The 27,546-nt window shown below is 45.2% G+C and overlaps 1 long non-coding RNA gene and 2 pseudogenes across 2 annotated transcripts; all 3 read right to left on the bottom strand.

The window, feature by feature from the left end:
- Positions 1–904: 904 nt before the first annotated feature.
- LOC146193219 (uncharacterized) lies at positions 905–5,669 on the bottom strand (annotated as a pseudogene).
- A 3,358-nt stretch (positions 5,670–9,027) lies between these two features.
- Positions 9,028–16,657, bottom strand: LOC146193218 (uncharacterized). 2 transcript variants are annotated; one of them, XR_014706803.1, is made up of 4 exons: positions 16,156–16,657; positions 14,630–14,755; positions 13,984–14,150; positions 9,028–9,209 (listed from the first exon to the last, which is right to left on the bottom strand). It is a non-coding gene; the product is annotated as an uncharacterized LOC146193218 (long non-coding RNA). The 2 variants fall into 2 exon arrangements; XR_014706802.1 differs by lacking the exon at positions 13,984–14,150 and having other exon boundaries at positions 16,156–16,636.
- A 2,884-nt stretch (positions 16,658–19,541) lies between these two features.
- Positions 19,542–25,514, bottom strand: LOC146193217 (uncharacterized; annotated as a pseudogene).
- Positions 25,515–27,546: the final 2,032 nt, after the last annotated feature.

The following is a 27,546-nucleotide window of genomic DNA, read 5'->3' as shown; positions in this document are numbered from 1 at the left end:
ACAATCAAGAGATTAGGGGCCGCTCTCTCAACGCATTGCTGCGGTTACAATGCACCCTCCCCGGGCTGCATTCCTGAAGGAAATTTGAAACGCAGCTGTGCCAAGGTGCTCGCCTGGCCGTGCACACCATAACATAAAGGAATAAAAGTCGTTTGCGCTGCACCCAACTCTTCTCCCTCGGACAGTTCGCGTCGCAATCGTAAAGGTGTTTTTTTTATGCAGAAAAGTTGACTTACGGAGTTTTGTAAATTGTCTGGGACTCAGTGCGCTGACTCGCAAAAACAGAGTTTATCTCGTTCGCCGCAACGTATTAGTCAATATTAAATGCTGAGAATGATAAGGCTTATTAATGAAAAATTTTACCCCCTCAGAATCAAATGGACGCAATCTGTAGGCCTTTGGACATTCGTAGTCGTTTGATCCTTGGCATCGCTTGTTTTTGTTTGTTAATTTGTGCAGGTAAAAAAAAAGAATGCTGTGGTACAGGAGTTTGCACTGTAGCTGTAATATACAATGCAGCTGCATAATTCGTGCAGCTTTTTTTTTCATGTAAAGTAACCACTTTAACAAAGCATGGGATAATTTCGGCGCCTTCATACCTTCACCGAAAACATTAAGTGAACGCAAACTTGACTGTGAAAAATACTTTCATGAAAAGGCAAAAAAATAACATATATCAACAGAGCCTATATTGGGAAAATGCGCGTGTCTCATCGACTGAGGAAGTTTTTCTTATATAGTGTGAAGAGTTAATGAGAAACGTAAGTGCATAAATTTCACTTACTTAGGAGTTGTAATAATGCAGTTTATTTATGTTGTAAATTATTAAAGCTACTGTCAAAAAAATAGGAGACAAGCGAACTATGGTGAATTTGACATTTATACACAATATTTACAAATCTCTTCACGGCAAGCTGACGCCAGCACACGTTTTGCTTGCATGTCCATTGACTTTTTTTTCTTCCAGTTGTCGCAGGTGAATTCGCAGCCTCGTTCGAGCGTAGGTCGAGTATAACAACCTCTGAATGATTTCGTTGTGAACCTGGCATGTTTCAACATTAAACGGAACCATTTGTCTTAGGTATGTTATCACAGCCTGCACTGGAGATTTCATAGTTAGAAGGCTTTCCGCCCATTCTGTGATGCCCTTAAAATGCTCCTCGCACGACTTCAGCACTTTCATCACTTCAGGACTGGGGTAATGCAGGTTGTCGCCATTTTCGAGGTACTCCTTCAGCCTTGTGAGATATGCATTTTCAGCGTCACTAGAACCGAGCAGAGTAGCTTTGCACTGCTCGCAATTATTTATGGCTTTCAGAATACCTTTAACGAGGAATCCGGCAATATGGAACAGAATGCTGCATTCAGTCGATGTTAGCGCTTCAATGAAAAGAACCTCCGAGTCATCGATTTCCTTTACCTCGGCTTCAGCGAGTTCACGTTTCCCGTTTGACAGAAGGTCAACCAGGTACTCAGAATCGTCAACGCTGTAGCTGGTGGTAGACGGCGTGTGCAAAAATTGGCTTATGCACACAAGTTTCAGTGCGCATTTCATATCATAGGCGTCTGGGACAGGCTTCCTGAGACGAACCACAGAGAAAAGATTCTCAAGGCAATCTTGTAGCAGCCTGCTGGTGAGTAAGAAGCTGTAGCCCTCCGAGTTCAAAAGAATGTCTTGCAGGCGAAGCACGACCGTTGTGGAGATCAGGAGGCCCGCCTGCGATGGCTTCCACTGAGACGTGCTGCCCATGCTCATCCCTTGAAAGGTGTTTAGAGCCAGGTTTAGAGTTTCCAGAGCTCTATGATGCTTCGCCACATCGTGCAGACTTAGGGCAACAGATGGATGACGCGACGACATTAATGCGTACCATCTTGATACCAGCTCTAAAAACCAAGCTGTTGTTTCTGCCTCTATGTCCAGCACTTTTTCCTTGATGAGGTATCGGATTGCACTGGGAGCTTCTCTGAAAAATTGCACGGCAAGTCCGACTTTCATTTTCGTAAAATGTCCAGATGAGACATGGGCTTCAGAGAGCTTCGGTGCGAGCTTTAGCTCCCTTTCCTTGTCAAACTCCAGCACAGCATGCACATGATCCAGTTTCACTTCACGTGAGGGAAGATCGCACTGGCTGGCTGTTGCTTCACTTAATGTAAATGCATGAGATGTTATCAACTGACCTTTAATATTCTTCAAAACATGAGCAGCGTCTGCGTTGAAGAACAACTCCATATCATTGAGCGAAGGGTGTGGTATTGAGCAGGTTGTCTTCGAATTTCGGTGGCTAGAAAATCCCAGCTGACGCCACATCGCTCGATTTGAGGCGCCCATGTCGGACGTTACAACCCGAACTCTGAGGGAAATATCGGCGCAGAGTTGGACAACTTGCAGAACAATGTCCTTGAGCGTGCGGCCATCCACATGGCTTCCAGTGAAATGATAAGCTATCACCTGCTTCCATCGCTGGTTGAGACCTCCAACCATAAACACCAGAGCGTGATTAGCAGGCTCATCTGGCTTTTGTGGCAATGTCACTCCCCCATACACAATGTCTTTAGCGCGGTCAAGCTGAAACCCTCTCGCAATCTCCATCTCATCGATAAAGAGGACGCAGTCTTTTTCTACATCTTCCATGCCTTGTGCCTTCGCTTGGAGAAGTTCTACAACGTCTGTAAGAATTCCTGGTGAGAACTTGAGCCAGTGGAGGCGACGAGATAGAGTTCTTTCTGCCGGAAGTGGATAGCCGAGCTGTCTGAGAGTTCTGTAACCAGACTTCCCACAAGAAAACTTCAGTTGAAGCCCCTGTTTAATAGTCTGCGGCGACCAGATGCTTCCCTTGTTGCTTTTTCGGGAAAGTGCACGAACTTGATCTTTATTTAAAAATTTTATCCTTTTTTCAAAGTGCTCTACGGCGCTTTTTAGCTTTCGCACCTTCTTTCTAAGAGAGTTAATAGTCAAGTTGGCTTTTTTATGCACTTCTTGAAGTTGTCTGTGGTTCTTTCTCACATCTTCCAGTTGTTTTCTCAGTTGAGCGCAACAACTACTGGATGAATGTGCATCGCAGCCTTCATTTTGCTCTGTTTGTCCATCGCTAGGCTGATAGACAACCTCTTCACTTAAGTTCGTTCCCCCAGGCTCATCGCAATCCGCAAAAACGCCAGGTCCTTGTTCCTGCACTGTTGAGTTTGAGTTGGTAGAGCGGGTGTGCCTCTCTCCTTAGGAGCCTTTCTTTGGTGGTGGACCATAGCTGCACAAACAAAAGGAAATGCAAGAGCAGAAATGAGTGAAGTTCGTCAGAATTGCTCAGTGTCGGCACTTATTTCATAGCCGCGCGAACCATAACCTAAACGCGAAAATTTTAAGCTTGAAAAGTTCCAATTCCAATTCAATTCCAATTTATTTCAACATCAATACCCACAGACACTGATGTCACGGACAGTGGGCAAAAAGCCACAAAAATAGGGCTTGGCAGCGCCCACTGACCGTCTTCTTGACAGCGACACAGCAGTGCAAATATACATTAGATATGAGCAAGACATGAAATCAATGAAAAGAACTTGTGCAAAAAAACTAGGCAGGTAACACTTTGCATACAAAAAATAATGATAGGAAAGTAACAATATCACCACACATCTGAACAAACAGTCAATAAACAAGTGCAAAAAACACAGAGGCGAACGCGTTGTAAGTGGAAAATATATATATATATATATATATATATATATATATATATATATATATATATATATGTGTGTGTGTGCGTAATCAGTTAAGTAATTTCGGCAGTTGAAATCGCAGCATCTGGTCACCATATTTTGTGCGGTTACACGGAACCTCCCAAGTCTCGCGATAGCGAGTGTCCCGAACATTTCTGTTTAGTGTTAGACTCGATATAATTTCAAGAGTTTTGTTTTTCTTTCTGATACCTGTTTGATAACGCTTTCTGAGAGTATGGTGATAAAGTTCAGGAAGCGGCACTAATTTTAACTCCCTGAATAGTGGTTCGGAATGAGCAAGGTATGGGACATTCATGATCGCTCGAACAGCCTTCTTTTGTATTATATGTAACTGATTAATGTTTGATAAAGTGGTTGTCCCCCAGACTAAATAACAGTAGTTTATTATTGACATAAAAAGAGAGTTATATATAAAGCGTTTTACACATGTAGGGAGGCAATGTCTCAATTTAGAAAGTACTCCGGATACTCTGGATATTTTCCTAATGATTGTATCTACTTGCAGATCCCAAGACGTGTGCTGTTCAAAGAGCACTCCCAAACATTTGGCAACAGGCACAATTTCAATGACAAAGTTTTAAAATTGCAATTGGTAATGCAATTGGTACTGCATTTAGAAGGCCAGATTTTAAGCGCTATTATTCTAACTCATGAGTCACAACAGTGATGCACATCATATTTGCCATCAATAATAAAATATAGTGCAACTTACGTCTGAACGAAAAAATGGTTGGAACAGCGTTTGACTTTAGCAGCTTCCTTCCATCCGCGCGGTGATTCTCGTAGCAGTTGTCTTCGAAATGGGCCTGCATAAGAAAATTAATTCAGGCGTCCAGTATGTAGTACAAACAGAAAGAAATGCCCCTTTTGAAAGATACACAAGTTCTGGCACTGCTCCAGCGATGTTAAGGAGTCGCGCACACTCGGCAGCTGCATTTATCAAATCCTAAAAGTCAGACTAATAATGGCTGCGCACAAGGGAAATAGCCGGCACTGCACAATAACTGCGCCAACGTTAGAAATGCCAGATAGAAGCAACAAGTTCTTAGCGAAGCTACTATATACGAAAGCTCACATTCACGGGAGTTTTACCAAAAGTAACTAATTCCTGGCTTCGTCAAACAGCCTTGGAACAAATAAAAACTCTACAAAACTATTGTCAAAGTTTCTGACGCTTCTGACGCATGTCTCTTGATGCGTTTGCTTTTAGGGCCATTTGAAAAATTAATCAAGAACCTGTCGGCTCTAAGCTAACCGACTACAAGCAAGCAGTCTGTTATTGCATAAATGCCGAGTGCTTCTGCAACGCTTCACTGTATATAACTAATATTACCGTTAGTTGTGTTTATTAGCCTGTGCACAGAAATACAAAATCCATGTCCACACCTGCGAGTTATGAAAATGATTTTCCGCCACTCATCTGCTGTATAATTCCTCCTTATATATGTTTCATAAAAGATGTAGTCACGTAGCGTGCGTAGTTAGCCTTTCCAGGAACACTAACACAACTTCCAGCGCACATATTAAATGTAAACCTGCAGCGACAGACATAACTACAAAAAATCGCAACCGTCCAAATAATCACTGTACTTACATTGCATATGCGCGAAGAGTTTGCAGGCTGCCATTTGTCCCGCTGTATCTTCACCGTCCAGAGGAGCCTTCTTTTAGGGTCTCTTGGGAATGAAAACATTCTCCAGCCATTTCTGGAGTGGTTTGAGCACAGTGGCACGCAACAGCCAGGCATCTTGCGAGTTTTGAAACCGAAGAAAACTGCGACCGGGCGGACGCGCGACCACGCACGTGCAACCGGCCCGTGGGGAAGCGAGGAGTGGGCTCAAATATGGCTGCCCTCTTCCGCGGCGGCGGCACTGACCCTGTCAAAGGATGGCTCCACCCTGCACGGAGCGGCGGAGAGGGCGCGCGCATCGAGGCACCCTAGGACGGCCGGCGCAACGGCGCTGCGACGGAGCCGATCGCGGAGGCCACGGGGAAGGAGCCCCCGTGAGCCCACTACCCCATTCTAGCTCACTTTAGCGGCGCTGACCCTCAATTTTTTCTTGGGATGGGTGCTTCGTTTACTCCTGTCCGCACCTGTACATCCCTTGGTGCTCCAGTGAAGCAATTCGGCGAGCCAAGCCCAGCTTCTCGGCAACTGAGCCGCTAATAGTCACGGATACGTCGTCTTCCACTACGAAAAATTCCGTTTCAAATGTTCCCTCGGGTCCGGTCACATGAAGGTGACTACGTTTTTTCTGAGCGCCAAAAAATGTGCTCAGCTCGACAGTGCAGTTTTCGGGTTGCTTTTGAGTTATCTTCTGCAGCTGGCTGCGTGATATGACCTATGTTACTTTTCTCCACCGACAAGTGGGACAGCTGACGCGACCACCGCATAGTAACAGGCAGAACCACGAGCGGATCGGCCATTTCGGCGCCGTTCATCGGCCGCGCAACGCTTCCTCCCGCGGACAAGTCTCAACGTGATCCTGCCACGCGCCAAATGTGTGTGCGTGCGTGTGTGTGCAAACGCCGGCCAAGCCTGGAGCTCGTGAGAGAGTGCGCCGCCCTCGCCCGTCTACAGGAGGTGGAGGAGATGCGTTCGGACTACCTGCGATTGAGTCATCCCATCTTGCCCAGACGTGTTGGGCTCTCCCTTTCCTGTGAGGGTTTACCCTTTCCCTGTGAACTGGAAAGCCTATAAAAAGCAGCGGCGGACTCCGCTGCGACAGACTACTTTGACGCGCCGTGGAGACGACGCTAGACACCAGCTGTGTGAACGTGCCTGTATGCTCTCCGGGTCAGCTTCTCTGCCTGGTCCTTCATGATGTTGTAGTAAAGGTTGTTTCGTTAGAAGACGCCTCGTCTTTGCTGGGACCGTTGATGCCGTCCGCCGTCCACGGAGCCGCCAGGCCAACGCTACCGAGGGGCGCGCAAGCGCGAGCCGCACGTAATAACTGCTGGCAGTGGTACGCTACCCAGGCGCACGCGACCCCAAACCTAACACCTAGCAATTGGCGCCTGTGTTAAGCTTGCAGACAATGGGCTTTTCTACAACTTTCACGATTGCAGTCCAGCGGCCGTCTTTCATGCTGCTTTGCGATGAAGTTTCCAACCAGAAATTATCTGCCTGGCCGTCTGAATTCGCTTGTAGTGACGCCACGTTTTGCTCTTTCACGCAAAGGTTAGCGCTCTTCGTTTTGCACGCAGCTGCAAAATCATTTCTTTTGCCGCATTTTAAAAGCACGTGCGTCCTTTTGCAGGGCATGTTTCACTGTTGTGAACATGAGCACATTTGTTACAGCGACAACGTTTCATTTGGAAGACTGCATTGACCTCCACTTGACAGTTATTGCTGGAGTGTATTTCTTCACTTTGCTCTTTGCAGTGTTCCCGAGCTGGACACATTTCTTCAGTTTTGGCAAAGAAAGCATTTTCGGCAAGAAGCGGTTCTTGAATTTTTTTGTCTCTCATTCCCATGATGATTCTGCTTCTTAGCATGCGGTCTTCCAGCTCACCGAATTCACAGCTTTTTGCTAGTACGCGCAGCTCAGTTAACCAATCGTTAAAATGTTCGTCTTCCTTCTGGTCACGCTTTCCAAATCGAAACTCGTGATAAGCTAGGTTTAGTGCTAGTTTGTAGAACGCTTCAAACTTTCGCTTCTGTAAAGCAATGTCGCTTTTATCCTCTTCAGCGTCAAATACGAAAGTTCTGTACGTTTTGCGTGCGTCTTCAATACTGATGAGAAAGGTGGCTGCTTGTACCTCTTTCGGTTGTTGGTCCAGGTATGTTGCAGTTGAGAAGAGCTCGAACTCTTTCCTCCATGCTTTCCAGCTATGCCAGACATCTCCCGCTGTATCCAGGGCCCTCGGTGGTGGTAGCAGCGAAGTGACCGGGACAGCAGGCTAGGGGCGGTGTTGCTCGGCGTCTGTCATGGCTCTGGTCCGATGCAATTACTCGGGCTTCCCGGATTGCCGCGCTTCTGCCGTTGGTTGCGTTGCGCGGTCGCTAACCGGCCACTTCTGACACCATGTAGACACGACGAGGCATGATGCATGAATGACGCTCTATTCAAGAAGGCGAGCGGTTAGATAACAGAAACGGGGGGGGCCTGTGTCCAGCTAGGCGCGTGTGCATGACTGCATTACGTCACAGGTTGGATATGGCTATGCGAAGATTACAAGGCCACCCTAAATCCTTATCTTTAAACTGACCGGTACCCACTCTCTAGAGTTGACGAGTTGTTTGCCGCGCTAGCAGGGGGCGAAGAGTTTCCTAAGATGACCTAAACCGAGCCTATCAGCAGGTACTAATGTCCACGGAGTAAGATAGACAGGAGCGCCGACTCCGCTCTTGGGAAGGACGAAATTTCGCTACGTCGGAGAAAGGTTGGTGGCGGATTCGAAAATGGCGCTAGTATTTATCACCGACTCTTCTGAAGCGTGCCGCGCCTGCGCTCCGGCGGTTCGGTGCTGCCGCCGCGTCTGTCGTCTGCTTCGTGTCGCTGCACTTGCGTATCGCCTGCATCGGGGCGGAAATATATCCCTTGAAATCGCGTTGTCTGCATTTTCGAGCTGCACTCAGGTATCACCTGCCTGCTTCATCACTGGCATTTATCCCAGACGGCCATAGACGTCCGACGGTCGACCGACGGACGTCCGTTTTCGGACCTTCGGACATCCGACGGAAGTCCGGTTATGTTCGATATACGTACAGCGGACGTCCGTCGGACTATCGTTCGTGGATCCGGATCGCGTCCCACGGACGTCCGACGGGCAGCCGGAGGCGGACATTCGGACGTTTCCTGGAACATGCTTGCAGGGCCCGCTATTGGTGTAAAAACTTGCCAATAACATTCGTGTAAAGCTCAGCAAGCATGTGCCATGGAAATTTCAGTCACATACTAGTGCTCAATGCCTTTGTTGTGAGTAAAGCAGACAATAGAATATGCAACAGGTTCTGTTGTCTGCTTTACTTTCACACACAAAGCACTGAACAGAAGTGTGCAATTAAAACTTCCATCAAAGAGGCACATATGCTAGCTGAGCTTTACACAAATGCACCATTCCTGAAAACATGCTAAGTGCATAGGCATACCAGCATGCGAGGTTGTAAAAAAAGCTTTTTTTTTTTTTGCTTTATTGCAAAAACTGCATGCATAAACTGTCTACACTAAAAAAATATCGATGTTAAGGAATGGCATGGTAAAATGCAGGCCAACTGGAGTATTAAGAATCTACTTGAATAATTTTTTTTAATTATCCTTGGCCGTGACAGCTCTTCCCTTGGGGAGGTGGTGGAAGAAAAGGTATTTATTGAAACCTAATATTTCGGAATTAGCGAGAAGATGATCGAGTTCTCTGTGGGCGGCCTCCGCAGGCCAGGATTCCAGGAGCAGTTACTATCCTGTGCATTTGCTCGATCAGCTGTTGCTGGTCTTTCAGGCCTAAGATGGAAAGAGCAGGCTGGGCTCCCCCTGCAATAGAAGGGAAAATGAAATTAAAGTTATCTGTGCTGAACTTTGATTACACATCTCCAAGGGCAACTGCCAGTTTCTCTCAATTGCTTTTTCCAGATGGCACTGTACGCATGCATCTCCATTCAGAACTGTCACATACTATATAGAAAGGTCATATAACTGCAGCAAAACCCATGCAGAATAACAAAAGATACAAACGTAGTTTGACCAGAACCTGGCATTCAGTATTTTAATGTTTTTATGTCGTCTCTTTGAACATGCCACTCTGACCAAACATGGCATGTTATGCTTGCTGCTATGCGCCCTCAGCAATGCCCAAGACATGGAGTGCACATGCAGAGAAACTAAGCATAAAGGATGCTGTATATGAACATAAAGCACAGCCAAAGCATTGCAGTATTACACAGGTACGCATTGGCGGCAGAAACCAGCATTTTGAGCGGTTTAACAGGCAGATTTCTAAAGTCATTGTTCCTGCTCTGAAAAGAAGTGATCAATAATAACATCATTTAAAATTGTTACCTTTTTGTTCTGTAAATTGCACATTTCGCTGGTTTCCATGTACCCTCTACCGAAGTCATTCCCTGGGTGTGTCGGGGGTATATCGACATCAACATCTAGGCTACAAGCGTCTAGAAAGCGTCTCCTTAGAGCAGCTGCGACGAAGTAACTTATCTGATAACATGCAAGCTGCTGCAGCAGAATAAAGATAGACATTTGACATGTGGCTAAAGCCCAATGTGGAAGCATAGCCCGCCGCAGTGATTGCGCAGTGTTCATGCTTCTAGAAGAGTTAAAAGTAAAGTTATTTGTTTACCCACAGCGCTATATGTGACATTACAATAGCAAGGCTTATAGTTACACAAAACCCAAAAAGCTGACAACCACGAGCTCCTGATGTATTACCGGCAGCATGCAGCATGGATGTTAGTTACTGAAATATGGTTGCATAATTCTGGCAACCAGCTGTGCATGTATGTCATGGATTTCTCAACTACGCACAACAAATTACAAAAAAAATAATGGTATTTATAAATGCAGCCAGCTGTTCACAAGAAACACTGTAGTTTTTTTATGGGGAAGGTAGTGGGCGCCAAAGAAACTGCCCTTGTAAAGGCGCCTAATTTGCCCCTATGTAATATCAGGGACAAGTGTGTGGACTACACAAACTGCAATCAAAGCACATAACTTTCACATCGACCAGGAAACTCGGACCATACTTGTCGATGTGAAAGTTGAGCGTTAGTTCTTTCATGTGTGCAAGAGAAATAAGGTCACAATTCGTTTACATCACGATTCTAGTCCAAAATCTCCAGACATATTGTCCAGAGACTTTCGCCTCCGCAGTATAAGCCACCACTTGGGTAAGAGATTAGTAAAACAAGTGTATAAAAGACATTAGTGCTGTTGGACAGCCATAGCTATAAAAATGGTATTGACATTGGAGTAGTGCCTTAAGGCGGGGCCTCGGGCATTACAAAAGCAAGAGTTAGTGTCCGCTGGTCCTCATTTGAACGAACAAAAAGAGGGGGGGGGGAGAAATCTACCTCAACTACATGTTTTGAGTGGCACCAAGCCGCAGTTAGTATTAAAGATATCACACAATTTTGTGGAAGATTTGGGAGCGCTTTGCTGCTTTCTTACAGGATTGGACAAAAGAGCTCACCATCTTCAGAAAGGCACGTTATATAGAAATGAAAATAGTGAATTTACTGCATCTGGCCACAACAACTTGCACACGGAGAGGAAGATGAACTGAAAATTTTATACATGAATGTACGTATTTACAAGAGGTGAAACAATGACCATGATCTATGTCGAAGAGGAAAGAGAACAAAATCTAGCTCAGAACGAGTTCTCCAGGCCGCGGGGCCGTTTCATTAACTTCGGGACTCTGCCCACATTTCTCATCCCCAATGACAACGAACTCACACATGATTGGCTAACAAACATTTTGGCATGTCTTTCCACTTTCATAAGTTCTTCACCCTCTCCATAATACAAGCAATGCAAAAGGGACAACAAATTCGTTTTACAACAAACGGAATTTAGAGAATGGATCTCGAAATGATTGGCTCACTAGGTCACATGCCAAACTCTCTCCCCTAGGAAAAAAAAAGAAAAACAAAATTAGAACCCATCAAAACGGTGTCCCACGTGCGCAACCATTGCCCAAAGCTTGCATCCTTGGCGGCTCCTTTTACAGGGCAATTATTGCAATTATGGGCGTCCGAGTCAGCACCATTGCGGACCACATCAGAAGAGCCAACCCACATCCTCCAGCTCCGCATCATACCGTCTCTGTTACACACTTGCCCTTTTTCAATGCCGCCATCTCCCACCATTGTTGACATCCAGGGTTGGAATCCTCAACGAGACCCCACTCAGCGCGCCTGCACTGAATAATTGTCACTTTTATGGGCTCCCCAACAAGGAAGAGGGCCTTACACCCTTCAACCTGACAGTGATTTTTCTTTGAACGATAAGCAGTTCTTCCAAACGAGGTGCTCGTTTCAAAGCTGTGCTGCCTTCGGGTGATGGGAGTACTAAGGACCCCTTAGTTGTATACTGTTTGTAAAGCTCCTTAAATAAAAATGAGCCCCCTACATGACACAGCAACGAGAACAAACTGCCTGTCCCCGCGTCTTCGAGTGCGACAGCAAAGTCCTCGGAAGAGGGGACTTCTTTCCCTCTCTGCCTACGTTTCCGTTAAGCACTGTAGCTGCTATAGCTGCCTCTCTGTGCGCGTCTCTCCGCCTCCTGTCCAAGGGCAAGTGGGAGACGGCCGCAGCTGGGCATTGAACAGGTGACCCAAAAAGAGCAGACTAATAATGGTGCCTAGCATACCCACCGGTCCCTTACAGAAATCATTAAAGAAATGAAAGCAACACATCATATAACGCTACAATGTTTCTAAGTGCAAAGTCGACAACTCCAAGTCATATAAATATATGTACATCTCCGCACATTAACTAGACAGAAACAGTGCAGAGTAAACTAATAATTCAGTGTCTAACAACACTATTAAAAGGGGATAAAGGCCATGGGGGGCTACGATTATTATTAGTACCGTTTTGCCTTTAAACTACAATAACATACTTGTTGCAAACAGGTGGTTCAGTTGCTTTTATAAGCCCAACCCACCCTCACCTGAACACCAATCGAAGTTACCTTACCGACGCCAAATCAACTCTTGCATTCGAACTGCAAGCTATCTTAAACGCCATAGAAGCGTTACCTGCCGACCCTACGTTTAAGAAAGTACAAATAATGACTCACTCTAAAGAAGCCTTAAAACATTTAAAGAAAGTCCATGGCACTCTTAGGGTCGCACAGACTATACATGCTGCTTGTCACCGTTACCCAGTGACTATAACCATTCACTGGGTTCAAGACAACAAAAATTTGAATACCATAACAGCAGACGTGCTTCGTCATGCAGATGATGTGTCACAACCTATTCATGATTCCTTGCCACCAGATCCACTCCTGACCCATTTGACATCATCAGCATCCCTCAGGCAGCGTACACGTGCTCCAATTCCCCCGTGTACGTACCCCCTTCCCCCCAATCTAACAAGGGTGGAGGAGGTATCTCTGAGACGGCTGAGGGTCGGAGTGGCTCTTACGCCCGCCGTTCGACACCAGTGGCAAAGTACTACTATTCCAGTTCCCGACAAATGCCCACACTGCGAAGAACCGGCTTGCGACACCACTGTACGGCATCTAATATGGACATGCCCAGGAACTTCGCATATGCGCAACACCATTCTACAAAAAGCTGGACTTTCATCAAGTAATGACTCTCATTTCCACTTATGGACAACAAACAACATTTATGCACGCAGTTTGTGTGACTTCTTGCACATGGCTGCACTCCACACATTCCTGTGACGCTATACCACCACCTTTTATGCCGTGTGGCAAACCCAGCGCCATAAATAAATAAATAAATAAATACTTGTTGCAAGCTTAAAATCAAAGATTCACACCTGTCCCACCCACAGCAATGGAACACACATCTGAATCAAGTCTGCAAAGAAAGAGCAAGCTAGACTATTACAGACGCACCCTTGGTTATTTTTCTGGCATTTCTGAGGGTGAAGAATCTGACTTGTCAGTAGCATGTATATGAATAAGAATCCTATGACAGTAAATGCATCAGATTTTCTGGAGTGGCTTTTCTTTGCTGACCACATATGAGGTGAGCTATAATTTATCCAACTTGGCCTAGGTTTATTCTATGAATAACAAAGCTATAGCAGGTACACAGTCGTCCACTCAGGCAGATCATGCGAGTGCGTGGCATGCACTTTTTGAGATGCCACTGCATCCATCGCAGCTGCACACCGTAGCGAAGAGGCAGACAGCGTGAAGTACCAGCCTCTAGTCCCTCTACCACCACTGGGGTCCCAAACTAGGCACCCCTTGTTTTTGTCAGGACAGGCCCCCTCAGGGTCAGCTAGTGAGTAACCTCCTGTATTTGTATCTGATGGCAATGTTTTCCACCACCACCCACAATACGCAGCTGCGCATCATAGCAGATGTGAAGCAACAGCTCCTGGTGCTTCTACGCATAAGCCACTTTGCCTTGATGCATGCCTGCGCACCATAGTAAAGAGGCAGACGACACGACGCAGCAGCTCATGGTACCTTTACACATGAGCCAACTCCCATTGTACTTCGATACGCACCATAGCAAATATACAGACTACGCCACACAGCAGCTCCTGGTCCCTCTATGCATAAGCCATTTTGCCTCAATACGCACCTGCGTACCTCAGTGAAGAGGCAGACGTGAAGCTGCAGCTCCTGGGCCCTCCATGCACATGCCACTTAGCATCAATGCACGGCTGTGCACTGTAGTAAAGAGGCGAAGGACGTTAAGCAGCAGCTCCTGGTCCCTCTACACATCAGCCATTTTGCCTCGATGCGCATCTGCACACCGTAACAAACAGCCAGATGTGACAAAGAAGCTCCTGGTTTCTCTACACATAAACCACTTTGCCTCAATGCACGTCTGCACACCGGAGCAAAGAGGCAGATGACGTGAAGCTGGAGCGGCTGGTCCCTCTACGCACACGCCACTTAGCCTTGATGCATGGCTGTGACGGATGCATTGCTATTTTGCAAACTGCATGCCACACATTCCCATTCAAGCTAAGAGTGGACGACTGTGTAAACGTAGAATACTGGTTATTTACTTCAATGGACAATGACAAAAAGTAACATGGTGGACAATGTAAAAAGAATTTGCTGCATAAAGTCTGTTGAAACCAGTTCTACATCCTACATGTAAACAAGCTAAAACCTGTCGAAGGGATGTCCTGTGTGTTTAAAATCATCACGCTCAAACAACTTCAACACTGACAATCATGATTCAATATTAATAATATAGATAATGATACAATACTCACTTTTAGCCATACCAAAGAAATGAGAATGCAAAGGGATGTTGCTGTTTTTCCCCCGTGGATGAGAGTTTTCCATGCTCAAAGTGCTGCTTCCTGTTGGCCTATGAAATCGGTTACAGCAAATGGCATCTGAAAAATTTTTGGAAGCCTTATGCTAGTCTTCAACGAGAAAAGCATTGCCATACAGAAGCAGAACACAAATATTTTTACAACACACTAAAAGCAACAACTGCGGTGCTGTTTTTAGGATGACTAGGTACAGGTTTTGCTGTAGCAAGCCAAATGTTAGCTTCAAATAAGGAAAGCATTCCCATACAGAAACAGAACACAAAAACTTTTACAACACATTAAAAGCATCAATTGCACAAATGTTTGTAAGATGACCAGGTACAGGTTTCTGCTATAGCCCACATCATGTGACCGGCGGTTATCAGAAGCCTTGTATGTGAGCATGATGCCCTAGATTCAATTTATGGCTATCACTGCATTAACAAGCATGGGTTTAAAGCTACTTTAATATGATAATCTAAGAACATGGTAAGAGCTTTCAGTGCAAGACATAAGCTCAGTATCATGCACTATAAGGTGCTGCATGGCTCTAGTGTAGCTTTGGCATTATCTCGTTGTCAATAATGCAGTGAAGTTCTTAGGAGCCTTTGAATATCTGTAAGGACAAAGCAACAACAATTTTGTTTTCATCTCACTTTTGCTCAGCTCGTGTTTTTTTTTTTTCTCTTTTTTTCTTTTCTTTTTTTTTTTTTTTTTGAGCCCGCGGCTTGCATGGCCTCCCAGTATGCCTGTTTTGCATAAAAGAAGGCGTTGCAGGCACCAGAGCTCACAGCCCAACTGTATAGCGGCGGCGGTATGTCAAATTCGTGCCAGAACAGCGCAGAACAACGGGTCAAGAAAAAGACAAGTGCTGACTTTTTTTTTTTCTCTCATCTCCTTGTCCGGTTGTTCTGCGCGGTTCGGTCCCACATGCATAACCAACATGCGCAAGGTGCTGTCCTGGTTTGTCAAAGCTGAAGGAGAGTACTAAACCTTTAGTTATTTAGTAGCTACAGCCGTTCCTTCTAGAAACTGTAGTTGCCGTAAAGCTCGAGAGAGAAAGATCAGCGGCTGTCCATTAAAAAAAAAAAACAACAAAAAAACTCGCGACGTTTTCACAAGTGTAGGCATGTCGCACGATGGGCTCGAGGAGTGCAAAAGTTTTCTCGTATAGTTTTTACAACTCAGCACGTTGCGCATGGTAAACAAATTAACTCCTTTAAAGCTCGGACAGGCACTCCTTTATCAGAGACAGAGAAGTTGCGCGGCTTACTGGCGCAGCGTCCAGTAATGCCGAGAAAGATGGCCCTCAGACTTGAGGCTGCACTTTAGTTAGTCGGCGCGGAGCCATCCTGTCAGTCTCGCCTAAAACACTCGACCGTTCGGCTGCTGTACAGAGCTGTTTCCTTACCCAAAAGCTCACCACTATCGGTGCATAGAAAAGTTCCACTAAAGAAACAAAAGTTCGGTGAAATACTTACTTTGGAATCGGCGGGTGAACAATGTGTGCCAGCCGCACCAAGCCACAGCAAAAACAATGCTAGCAGTGCATTACAGCCGTAGGTATTTGTAACTGCGCAGAAAATGCAGAACACGGAAACGTGAAGCCATCTTCCATGACTAAACTTCAACTTGTCAGGTGGATTGGATTGGCTCATTTCAGATTTTTTTGAGGATAGGTTCGGTTTCGTTCTTTTTGAGCTTGCTGCTTGCTGCGTCTATTCAGCCACTGATTAAAATTTCACCGAAGCATCATGATAGAAAAATGTTTAATGGTCATGTAACTTTTAATCAAAAATTTTTGATGGAAGAATTCAACGATGAAACATGCGGAAAATAAAAAAAACTGTTTAATGGAAACGCTTTCTATCGCATCGATTCGCTCTGGCATCATATAATGCAGACTTGACGGCATTACTGATTTATACGCAGTTCAGACGAGCACGACGACTACAAACTATATCATAGCTGTGTAAAAGCAAATCCAGTGGCGGACGTACGGCGGCTGTCCGCTGGGCGAACGGATTCGACCATCCGCTTTCGTACGTACGCCGGAATTCCGGCGGACGTCCGAAATCGGCCGCCGAGTTGCGGCCGAGTTCGGTTGTCCGTCGGACGTCAGTGGCCGTCTGGGATCTCAGTCCCGTCGCGCTCGCCTGCTTCATACAGCTCACCTGCCGCGTCCCGCTGACTCCATATTTGCAAAGATCCCCATGCAGACGGTGCGTTTCACGTCTCTGTGTTTTCACTTGTGTCCAGTGATCCTGTGGATGAAAGTGTAAGTATTACGATTAGGAAAATGGTATGCGATGTTAAGTTCGGTCTCCGGCGCCTGCACATAGACGAACAGATGTCGAAGTGGATGGTTCTGGATCAATTTGGACCACCTAGGGCTCTTGAATATGCGCTGACATTACACAGCGCGCGCATAGTCTGCGTGTTTATAACATTTCTGCCACTCAACGTTATAGATGCAGCATCGGTGGCAGACTTATAGTTCACCGCAGAGCGAACAACTTGGTAGGGCTGCAAATGACTGAGGGTAAGTCTTGCAAAATGAAACCTCTGTCACAGTAGCAAATTTAATGTCTTTCAAATCGAATGACACTCGATGCATCGAATGTCATTAGTTTTCATTTGGCCCTACACGGTGAAAAATAACGTCATTCGCAAATGATGGCAATTACGATCAAGAACTAAAACTGTGCAGTTTAAAAAATTCGTTGCGCTATAAAATCGTTTAAAAACTATTATTTTTCAAAGGAAGAAAAAGTATTTATTGAGGTTAACCATCCAAAACCCACATCAGTTCGGTGATTAAGCCAAGCTATGACCAAAACCAATCATGAGCCAACTACAGATCCGATAAATATCAACAACCAACATGGCTGACAGGGTGCCGTGCGGAGGTAGTGCGGTCGACGCGGTTGACATGCAGAAAGTGAAAACTCTAGTCGCCTCTTACTTGTATTTCCGAGTTAAACGGAAACACGAAGAGAGGGCGCTAGAATTAGCAATGGAAGCCCAGTCTAAACTGAACGAAGGCATCGCACTGAGGCTGGTAAGCAATTCGTTTGCCATAGCTGCAATGGTAGCTACCGACCGTGTAGTTCACCGTGAACGGTGGGCATTTCAGCGAAATGAACGCTGGTTCGAAGACACTTTGCCACATCTTGGAGAAAACCATTTTAAGCAAGCTTTTCGTGTGTCGCCAACGACATTCCGCTACATTGTGGAGTCTTGCAAACTCGTCTTAGAGCGCGAAACGACAAATATGAGGCAGCCCTTGTCTGTTGAGAAAAGTGGCCGTTGGGTTATATCGGCTTTGTTCAAATTCCGAAGACCGTACGATTGCCCATCTCTTCGGAATTGGCCGCTCAACTGTGAACGTCATGTTCCGAGAGATGTGCAGCGCTATCATTAATCTACTTTAGGCAGAGTGGCTCCATATGGTCCGGCACCACGAATTGAAGGAACATGTCAAGGAATTGTTCTTCACTGGCTTTCCACAGGGAATCGGCGCTCCCGACGGTTGCCATTTCCCGATATCCCCGCCCAAAGACAACGCCATTGATTACCATAACTATAATGGGTGGTAGGTACCTTGCAGACATCTCATGTGGCCGCGAAACTTTAGTGAATTGACATTTTATTGCACGTTGTATCGTGATATATAATTCATAGCTAGTCGTTACTGAACAAGCTTTACAAATACTACCTGTCAAATGCAGACGTTTCGGCAAAAAATTAGTTTTTTTTTTTTGCTCCTGCGGGGAGTGTAATATGGTGTATTTTCTGGTATTTCCTATGCTAGAATTTTATAATTAGTGTTGTCCACTGTCTGTACTGCCACTGTATAAGTGCGCATCGGCCTCAAAAAGTTATTTTGCCGAATTAGCAGTTGCTTCCAAGCAACGTCCTGCTGTACAGTGGTAGTAAAAAGAGACTATTGCCAACTACAGCATGTGCTACTTTTGCCCACAAGGTGCCTTAATGCCGCCCCCTCCCCTTTTTTTTGTCCCCAGCAGTGTAGAAATATTGTGATTTGCAATGTAGAGGTCCAGGCTGAAGATGTTGCAGCAGCGTGCCAGTCTGTGCACATAGCCTAAATGCAGTGGAGTGCAGGATCCTGTGCCCATAGCATTACCCTTAAGAAAAAAAGATAAGCATGCATGCATAAGACCGCAGCTTACCTGCTGTGTGGCCTGCACCTGTTGCCTAACTAAACAGCTCTTTGAGAAGGACGTTTTTTCAGCATGGCTGTTTTTGGAAGTTGGGCACATCACAAATAGGACTATCCACTGTTGCATATAAGCGAAAAATAAATTCTTTCTATCGTTTCTTCTGTGCAGGTACAGTATAATACTGCTGGTCTTAGTAGACCATCACTACCGTTTCCGGTATATCAATATTGGAGCCCCCGGCCGATGCCATGACGCCAACTTGTATGGACGCTCCAAGCTGTGTACACTTATCGACAATGGACACTGAATCGCCTGTGGCCACAATCGAAGGTGTTGCTGTGACACCGGTTATACTCTGCGATCAGCCTTTCCCCTTAACTTCAACTTTGCTGAAACCATTTCCGAGTACATTATCACCTGGCACCTGCGAAGCCGCCTACAACTACAACCTCTCAAGAACAAGACGCATAGTGGAGAATGCATTTGGAAGACTTAAAGCTCGCTTTCGTTTTGTGATGAAGCGGAAGGAATGCAAGGTGTCCAATGCGAAGCAAGCCATCAGGGCCGCGTGTGTTCTTCACAACATATGTGAAGCATTCAGAGACACTGTGGATTCGCAGTGGGAGCAAGGCGTGCCTGCCTTTGATCCACTCTTCCAGTAGCCATCGCACACCACCACTCTGTCACGTGGGAATGGACATGATGTCCGAGCTGCTCTTGCTCAGTACTTCTGGAGGCGTGCTCAGCGGCTGCATGACGAGCAGCATTGCACAACAGAACCAGAAGTGTTGTAGCCGTCACAATTATTTTCCCTCGTTTTATTGCTGCATTTTGTGTAAAAGTGTTTGCCGTTTAATGTAAACTGCTTCGATATTTTAACCACTCCAGAATAATATATTTGCACCCAAATTTTATTCTAGTAACCACTTTGAAATGAAATATTTGATATTTGCACGCACTTAAAATTTTCAGCTCTTTGAATAAATTGGGAAAATGGTAGGCTCTCATATTGCGCAGCTGGTAGAGGGGAGGCAGTGATTCCTTCACGAGTCAGTTCGAAGCTACACTGCCTTCTGTAAGGAAATTAGCTCTGTCAGAAAGGGCAATATGTTTGTATTCTGATGTTTTCAGTTTAAGTGAATAATTATTTCGCATTGAATAATCTTTTATGCTGTCCATTATTATTGGCCACTTCTTTCCTGCCACTGCAGTGGTCAAGGAATACAATGAGAAATCGGGGAACTTGAAAAGTAGCTTGAAAGGCACCCCGGTGGTGAATTCAAGGGCAATCATACCGCTTGACAGACAAGGCAGAAGTGTGTTTTATATGCAAGGAACATTTATTTTCTAATACTGCACTCAAGCATGAAATAAATTGGTGTTCACGCTGTGCACCTTGCTGCTCCTGATGAATTTGTTTGTCTTGGAATTTCTGCGTCTTCTCCATTCCTCTCTCTAGTAGTGGGCGCAGCTGCCGCTGCTCCTGAATGCGTTGTGCTAGCGCATTTGCTTGCGACGGTCGTCTTGTCCTCTTTTTTCGCTGCTCCGTTGAGGTCAGGTGGCAGATATTTGGTTCCACTGGCTCAACTGCTGTGGCATACTGTTCAAATGCTTCACACGCATCGTTCTCTACAGTGCAGGCTGCGTCCTCATACAGGCTGGCGGGTGCCGCATCATCATCTTGGGTGACCCATTCTCCATTTGGTGGATGAGCTAGAAAGCAATGAGATACTAATAATATCTGAAGCATTTGGAAGCATTTTTCAGTGCAAGCAAATAGTATGAATCTACAGGCTATTGAAAATGGCAATATGTAGTATTGCATAGCACTAGGAAATTGTGCTGACATGCGCCTGCAACCTATTCATCACTGCTCAGTGCTGCAAGTATGACGAAAGGTTTTCTTGTGAGTAAATTTTGTACTACCTTACATATCTAGCATTTTATAATGCCACTGTTAACAAATACAACTGTACACAACAGGCAGATATGTGGTCAAGAGAACTCTAGCATTCCGAAAATGTCATTTATTTTTTTTATTACCAGTAAACATCTCCAGCAAAATGCATCCAAGATGTGCACGTCTTACCTCCTCCACAGTGTAGCACTGGCTTTCTTCCATCTCTCTCTGGTTATTCATCGGCAATGTATTGAGAAATTTGTGGATATCCCAGTAATAGGGCCAAGTTATCCGTCCTTGCCCTGTCCCTTTTTTTTTTGTTGATGTCACTGCATTAATAAAAAAATTAGCGCTTTCCTAATACATTTTCAGCACGTATACAACTCTCTGCAATGTCATTTGGCCCCGAAACAATAAATAATGTATCTCAAGTATGCATTGTGTTGGCTGCATGATATAGTGCGCGAGACGCAGCTGATAAAGACCACTGAAGGTGAAAAACTGATTAAAATTTAGTGCAGTGCTTCTCAATCGGCCTGCACCGCTTAATGCGTCGTACAATATACGACAAGCTATGTCTCAACTTTGTAGCGGAGCGGAAGCTTCGACCGCAAGATGACGGTTTTCCGACATCGGCAGCTGGCTGTGCAGCTATGTGAAAACTTGTCAGCTGCCCCATCGATTCAGGATCGCACAAGGAAATTCAATATCCTCTAGTGAAAATGACTAAACTACCGTACTTTATACCGTGGCGGCTGCGTTTTCAAGCGAACTGTGCTGCGCGACGTCGGGGCGCATTAAAGCGCAAGTGAAATAATAATCATCCAAGGCTTTCCACAACGGCGTCCCTCAGAGCCTGCGTGTAGGGTCTCGACATTAAACGGCACATACTATATCATTAGACACAAGCCATATCTGATAAGTTACCCGCGGCAATGTTTACAAAACAATGACACGTGCACGCGATACAGCTGTTTTCTCTTTGAGCGAAGTCGTGCTTCAATATTTAACAAAATACGCTTACCTGTACTTGTTTGCCAGGTTCTCAATTTTTGTCTTCGTTTCTCGCAAATATTTGTTGTGCCAGCCTCGCGCAGCTTTTCTACTATCAAATGGTAAACCTTAGAGTTGCACTTCGCTCTCCTCAAGTCATGAAGATGATCTTCCCGTAATTTGATGAGAGCAAATGTTTTCTCGGTGCTCCAATGAGCTTTATCTCTCGATTCTGCAGCCGCTGCAGCCGTAGCCATCGCACCACACAGTTGACACGGGTAAACCACAAACCAAACACCCCACCACCACTACCTCTGCCGTTTAAAAAAATGGCCGCGGCCGCGGCAGGCTAGTCCGGGCACTACTGATATCGAGAGTAATGGCGCATGAGACAAGACCGCGGCGCAAATTTCTCAGCACAGATAACTATTCTTTCTATGGCGCTTAAAAAAAATCTTAGCTTCGCTAGTACGCATATTATTTATTCACTTTGCTTGCTCTCGTCACTCGCCTGGGGCGAAGAGTATACATTCGGTTAGAGATCGAATGCTAAGGAGTTCCCCAAACTCGTTCGATGAAAAATGTCATCCGAACCTAATGTCATTAAATTTTCTCGTGTAGCAAGTGAATAATGGCATCAGATGCTAACATTCAATTCGAATGACATTAAATTTGCTTGTGTGACAGAGGTATAAGAGTACGGAGTTTTTCGGCCATATAGTCTAGACCATCTAAACACAAGAAGAATTTCGATGCAGAGCCATAGCTGAAAGGTAAGCTAGTTCAGATATTTGAGAGGTTTATTTATTATTATTAAAAAAGAAACCGGCCACTGCAGTGTGCACTGACTTTCACCACTCATGCAAGACAGTGAAGAACTAGGACACTCTAATAGACTGATATTCTTTTCACAGCGTTGTTGATTCTTGCCTTCTAGCGGCGCATTTGTATAAGCTGAAAGTCATTTTGACAATTCTAATAAAACAAGAAAACTTGACACGTGCGTTTTTGGGCGTCCATGCATTCATAAGATAATCACCAGGCAATGCCTCAAGTTGAGAATTGCTTGGCCATCTTCTTTCTTTGTTGAGATGCTTTGACTATTGCTTTGTATTCTTGGCGGCAAAATTGACGCATCATCATTGTGATACAGTAGTGCAAGATGCCTGCCAACAGTTCTTCCTTCTGCTCTCGACACGGAACGTAAAACTGGTTCTCAAGAATGTGCTGCATTGTTCTCTCATACACGTTCGTCGATGATGCGTGGGCAATGAAGTACTCTTTTGCTGTGAAAAGCAGATTGTAGAGATGGATATTTGGGTATGTCAGGAACCCACGGGACTTGATAGTGGTGACTGCTGATATCCTACCCTGCTATGGAGTGATGCCTCCAAGGGCTTCCTGGCATACACTGCAGGCTGATTTCTGTCTGAACCTTCTGGCTACAAACCCGGCCACGAAGTACAGTATACAGTCTATTACTTCAGGACTTTGATAGTCCTGGGGGAAACTTCCTCGCATTCCCAGCGGTCTGTTTCAATGCGTCCGTCCAGTTTTTGGCCAATTCGTTCTGCTTGCTTTCTGTTTTTCTTTGCTGCGAAAAAATTGTTTTAATGTCTTCGACTGTTACACAGGGCGTCTCGCGGCACTAGGTTACACTGCAGTTTCCGAATTTCGGAGGGTCAACAAGTTTGTAGACAGAAAGAAGCCGGTACAGCTGAAGAAAAGCTGGCATGGTGGGATGGTCGTTTTGGCAGCCCGCTTGACTAATGGCACCTAAAAAGCACTCTACTGGATCTTGGTTCATTTCTGCACTTAAGACGTAGGGAAATCCACAGGTTGAAATAAAATACTTGCAGATTTCAATTTTGAGTGAAGCGTCACTCGCAGCCCTTCACACGTACTTCTTGTCACACGTACTTCTTGTCACACTATTTCTTTCTTTATTTCTCGCCTCTTTAACTCTGCTTCCCAGGAATCCAGAAATCGCAATGCCTTTTCGAGGACGCAGATGTCTTGGCCGTCTAGGCGAACACCGTTTCGAGAAACTTTCCTGTTCAACGTGTCGAACGAATCGTTCATCAGCTTCGTAAAGCGAATAGTTCCAACAACTCTTCGGTACCAATGATTTTGTAGTAGGTCATTCCATCAGCTACTGATTTTACTGGACAACTGTGCTGCGTATCGAACTCTCATCTTCTCTGCCTGGCTTGGGCAAAGTGCGACCAAGTTATCTTTGGGCACATTTTTAGCACTCCAGGGGAACTATTATGTGCCTTGTAGAGTGCGACGTAATGATCCCACTTAATGAGGTCACCTCCTACCTTTAATATCTTGTTTTTGCATATTCTGTTTCAAATGCACTTGAGTAGGTATGGGGTGTCTGAGAATAAAAACACTCTTCTTTCAGGGTCAGTTGGGTGCTCAAATGAGTTGCGTACGCTATCCAGTTTTTCTGATACACCCAGGAACCGCCACAATGTGCGATTGGTGGTGGCACCATGACAGACTACTCCATCAACTTTAGCGCCGGCTGCCTCTAGCAGGGAAATTGCCTGGAGCGTGAGATTTGCGAGCTGCACACCTACAATTATAAGAAAATGATTGGTATTACGACGACGGAATAAAAATTTGCACCATATAGTGGTAACTGTAATGGCTATAGCTGCAAGCAGCATAAATCTAGAAAAGTATCCCGAAAATGTAACTAAGTAGACAAGTAACAAACTAACGAGGAACAATAAATCCCGGGGTTTGAGATTGCCTTGGTTGTAAAGAAACTGTAACAGAGTATGCACAGTTAACTCGTTAACTCTGTAACAAAACCTCCACACAGAAGTCAGTGACAGGAAGGGTGACCTCGAAACACACTGGTGTTTTGATTATTATTTGTAATCTTAGTCTCGGGACTGGAAAGGCATGCTTTAAAGTTTAATTGCTTGGTTTTCTCTGTTTACTAAGTGCAGTATAAGAGCAAGTTTATTCGAACGAGTAACTGATTTCCTATACCTCTCGTGGGTCCTCTTGAACCGAAGGCGCCGATAGGCTGAGTGCAGCGACCGGCGAAGGGCACAAACATAAACACAAGCCCATGGTTTCCAAGTTGAGGCTGATCGGCACTGTCTTCCACTTGGCCAAATGTAAGACATCGCATTCACGTTCACGTTCCTGCCTTGCCGTACTTGCAATGTGAATTCACGAACTTGTTTCATTATTTCACCCCATAGAAACGCTGTGGCCTAGCACACAACTAGGGCTGGATTTAAAGGGATGGTATGGAGGGCGGGCTGAGTTCAGCTTCCAATCTAGAAATTCTGGCACACCAAACGATTCTCAATGATAAGTTTGCTGAAGAACTTCTAGGCAAACAGGTCTACGATAATGCGACTAGCTCCTCTCCTACACCGCCCCCTGCAACATTACTCAATAATTCACCCATGCTCGTTGACGAAAAATGTTTGGTGTCCATTTCTGGGTCTGAATGAAGTACTGCTGGTCTGTCGCGAATATACATCTGGCTTCATAATGTACTTAAAAAATTTAAGGGTGTTCAATCCTTTTTAATGAGACATTTTTGTATTCGCTTGACATCAAATTCCGGTTCATTTATCCTTTACCGTGAAAATGTCATAACAAGCATTGTGCTAATTACCTGAATTTTATCGAACACCAGCATTCCATATCTTTTGCAGTCCTCCATCTTTGTGAGCTTCTTGCAAGCATCAAATAACTTTTTGTCAAATTCATAGGAGGATCCTACCATGGAAACATATTTTCGGACTCTGGATATGGCGGGAAGCTGCATCAGCTGGTTATTCTTTAGAAAACTGTAAGTGCTTGGGCTGCAAAATGTGCAGCAAAAGACACATGTTAATAAAACTTTCGGATAAGCGGCGTCCCTCCAGCGATGCGCATTTGCCCAGTTTTAAGCATACTTGCAAGACTAGCCGTTGACCTTCGGAGAGTTTATTAAAAATGGTTTCAAGTTCTTTCTCTTTTAGTTCCCGATTTTTTGTTGGCATCTTTGTAGCTCCTTCTCGAGCGTGTTTTGGCGGAGGCGAGCCCAGGAAGCCTGCTTAGAAAGGGTTCTCCGGTACTTTTGCATCGTTTTCAGTCTTGGCCTCTTTGACGGTGACAGAGGGATTCTGAACTTGAAAATCTGCTTCCTTTTTTGCTGCCGCACTGAGTGAGAACGTATGGTTCCCTCCAGACTGGCACAATAGCGACACTAATCGCTGCCGTAAATATTGCATTTGTTATGCCCCCAGACACCTATAGAATCAAGGTAGGCACATTCAGGATTGACAGTGGCGTATTTCTCTGATTTTGGTCCGCCTTTGCACATTAATATGCCATCAATGCGTTTAATCAAGTTGGCCACGCCCTCAAAGGTGGACGGTTCCCAAACAAGGTCGGGAACGTTTTTCAGTTTGCTTTTCAGAATAAATCCCTGGAATGACTCACCTTGTCGATCGCTGCTAGTGGTTACATATTTAGTGACGACAGGTGTTGTCTGGTAGCTGGCCATTGTCATCGCGCTGGACACGAGACGGGTTCCGTGAAATGTAACCACCTGCAAGAAGGAACATCTCAGATCAACACAACAGCGAGTGATCAAAATAAATAATATTCTTAATAATATTCGATGGTGTTGCGGCCCTTGTCAGCCACAAAATATTGCCTTTTGCCACATCACCTGACCCTTGTACGTCTCAAAGAACTAATAAAGAAAACCGTCTTGTGGTACTTCAAAGAATATTCCAAAACTGTAAAAAAGTCACTGAAGAAACTTCCAATCAATTTTTTAAGGTATAAATGTATTGTGCGGTATTTCTAGAAAATTTTTCTTTTGAGACTTGGAGAAACGTATTACTTAGATAACTGACTTAAATGTTCTTCTGAAAATTGCTCGCAACTTCTGCTGCCTACAAGGAAGTAACACTCGCTTTCGCTTTGAAGTCTACGTCTCTCAGATTCGCTACCTGAACCCCTGTCGACGCAGCGAAGCTTAAATGGCCGGTGGTGGAGACACCATGTATTTCATTTATTGGTATTTCGAATCTGAGCGACTTCTGTGTTCGGCAAAAGTGGTTTTTCTCTAATCAAAACATTTCAATATGTGGATAACAACCGACTTTATTTTGACTTTACTGCTGCCTAAAAAAGAGAATAAGGCTGCAGTGGCTCGACATTCTGTAAGCTTTTTATCTCGCCGCTACTGAAATTATAGCTGTTCTTTATCCGATATTGAGCAATTCAGGCGGAGTCACACTGCGGAAACACAACTGCTACATCAACCGTACAAGTTCGCCAAACAAGTCTCCAACATGTTTCCGAGCCAACTTGTTCCCCAACAGCATGTCACACCCACGACCGGCCGGTCGTGGTCACACCGCACGAACAGCCGGGAAGCTCAACAGGTTGTTGCACTGTTGCTTCAGTGTGACAGTGTTCGGAAACCAAAACAAGCAGGAAACAGTGTTCGTCAAAGCTGTTTGGCCTGTTCGCCGGCCGGGCGAATTTCAGGGCGACAACGCACCAACAAAAGTACTCATTTCTGAGCTGTTTGACTCATTTTTGCGCATTTAATACTTGCAGATACGTGTTTTTGATTTACAGAAAGTTTCCTTGCGAACCATTTTGCACAATTGTGGCTGTTGTGGCGTCTTGCGGGCAGCGCATGCAGGCGAGCGCTCACGCGGCGGCGGTCGCTCCTCCAGTTGTCGAGCGACATTGCTGCGGCTGTACACCGGCGCTCCGTCGGGATTGCATGCATTTCCATGCTATGACGTAAA

The sequence above is a fragment of the Amblyomma maculatum genome, chromosome 4, assembly GCF_055883805.1.
Source record: "Amblyomma maculatum isolate TAMU_Amacu chromosome 4, ASM5588380v1, whole genome shotgun sequence".
NCBI lineage: Eukaryota > Metazoa > Arthropoda > Arachnida > Ixodida > Ixodidae > Amblyomma > Amblyomma maculatum.
Note: the sequence above shows the minus strand (reverse complement) of the source record. Positions and strands in the feature narration are given on the sequence as shown.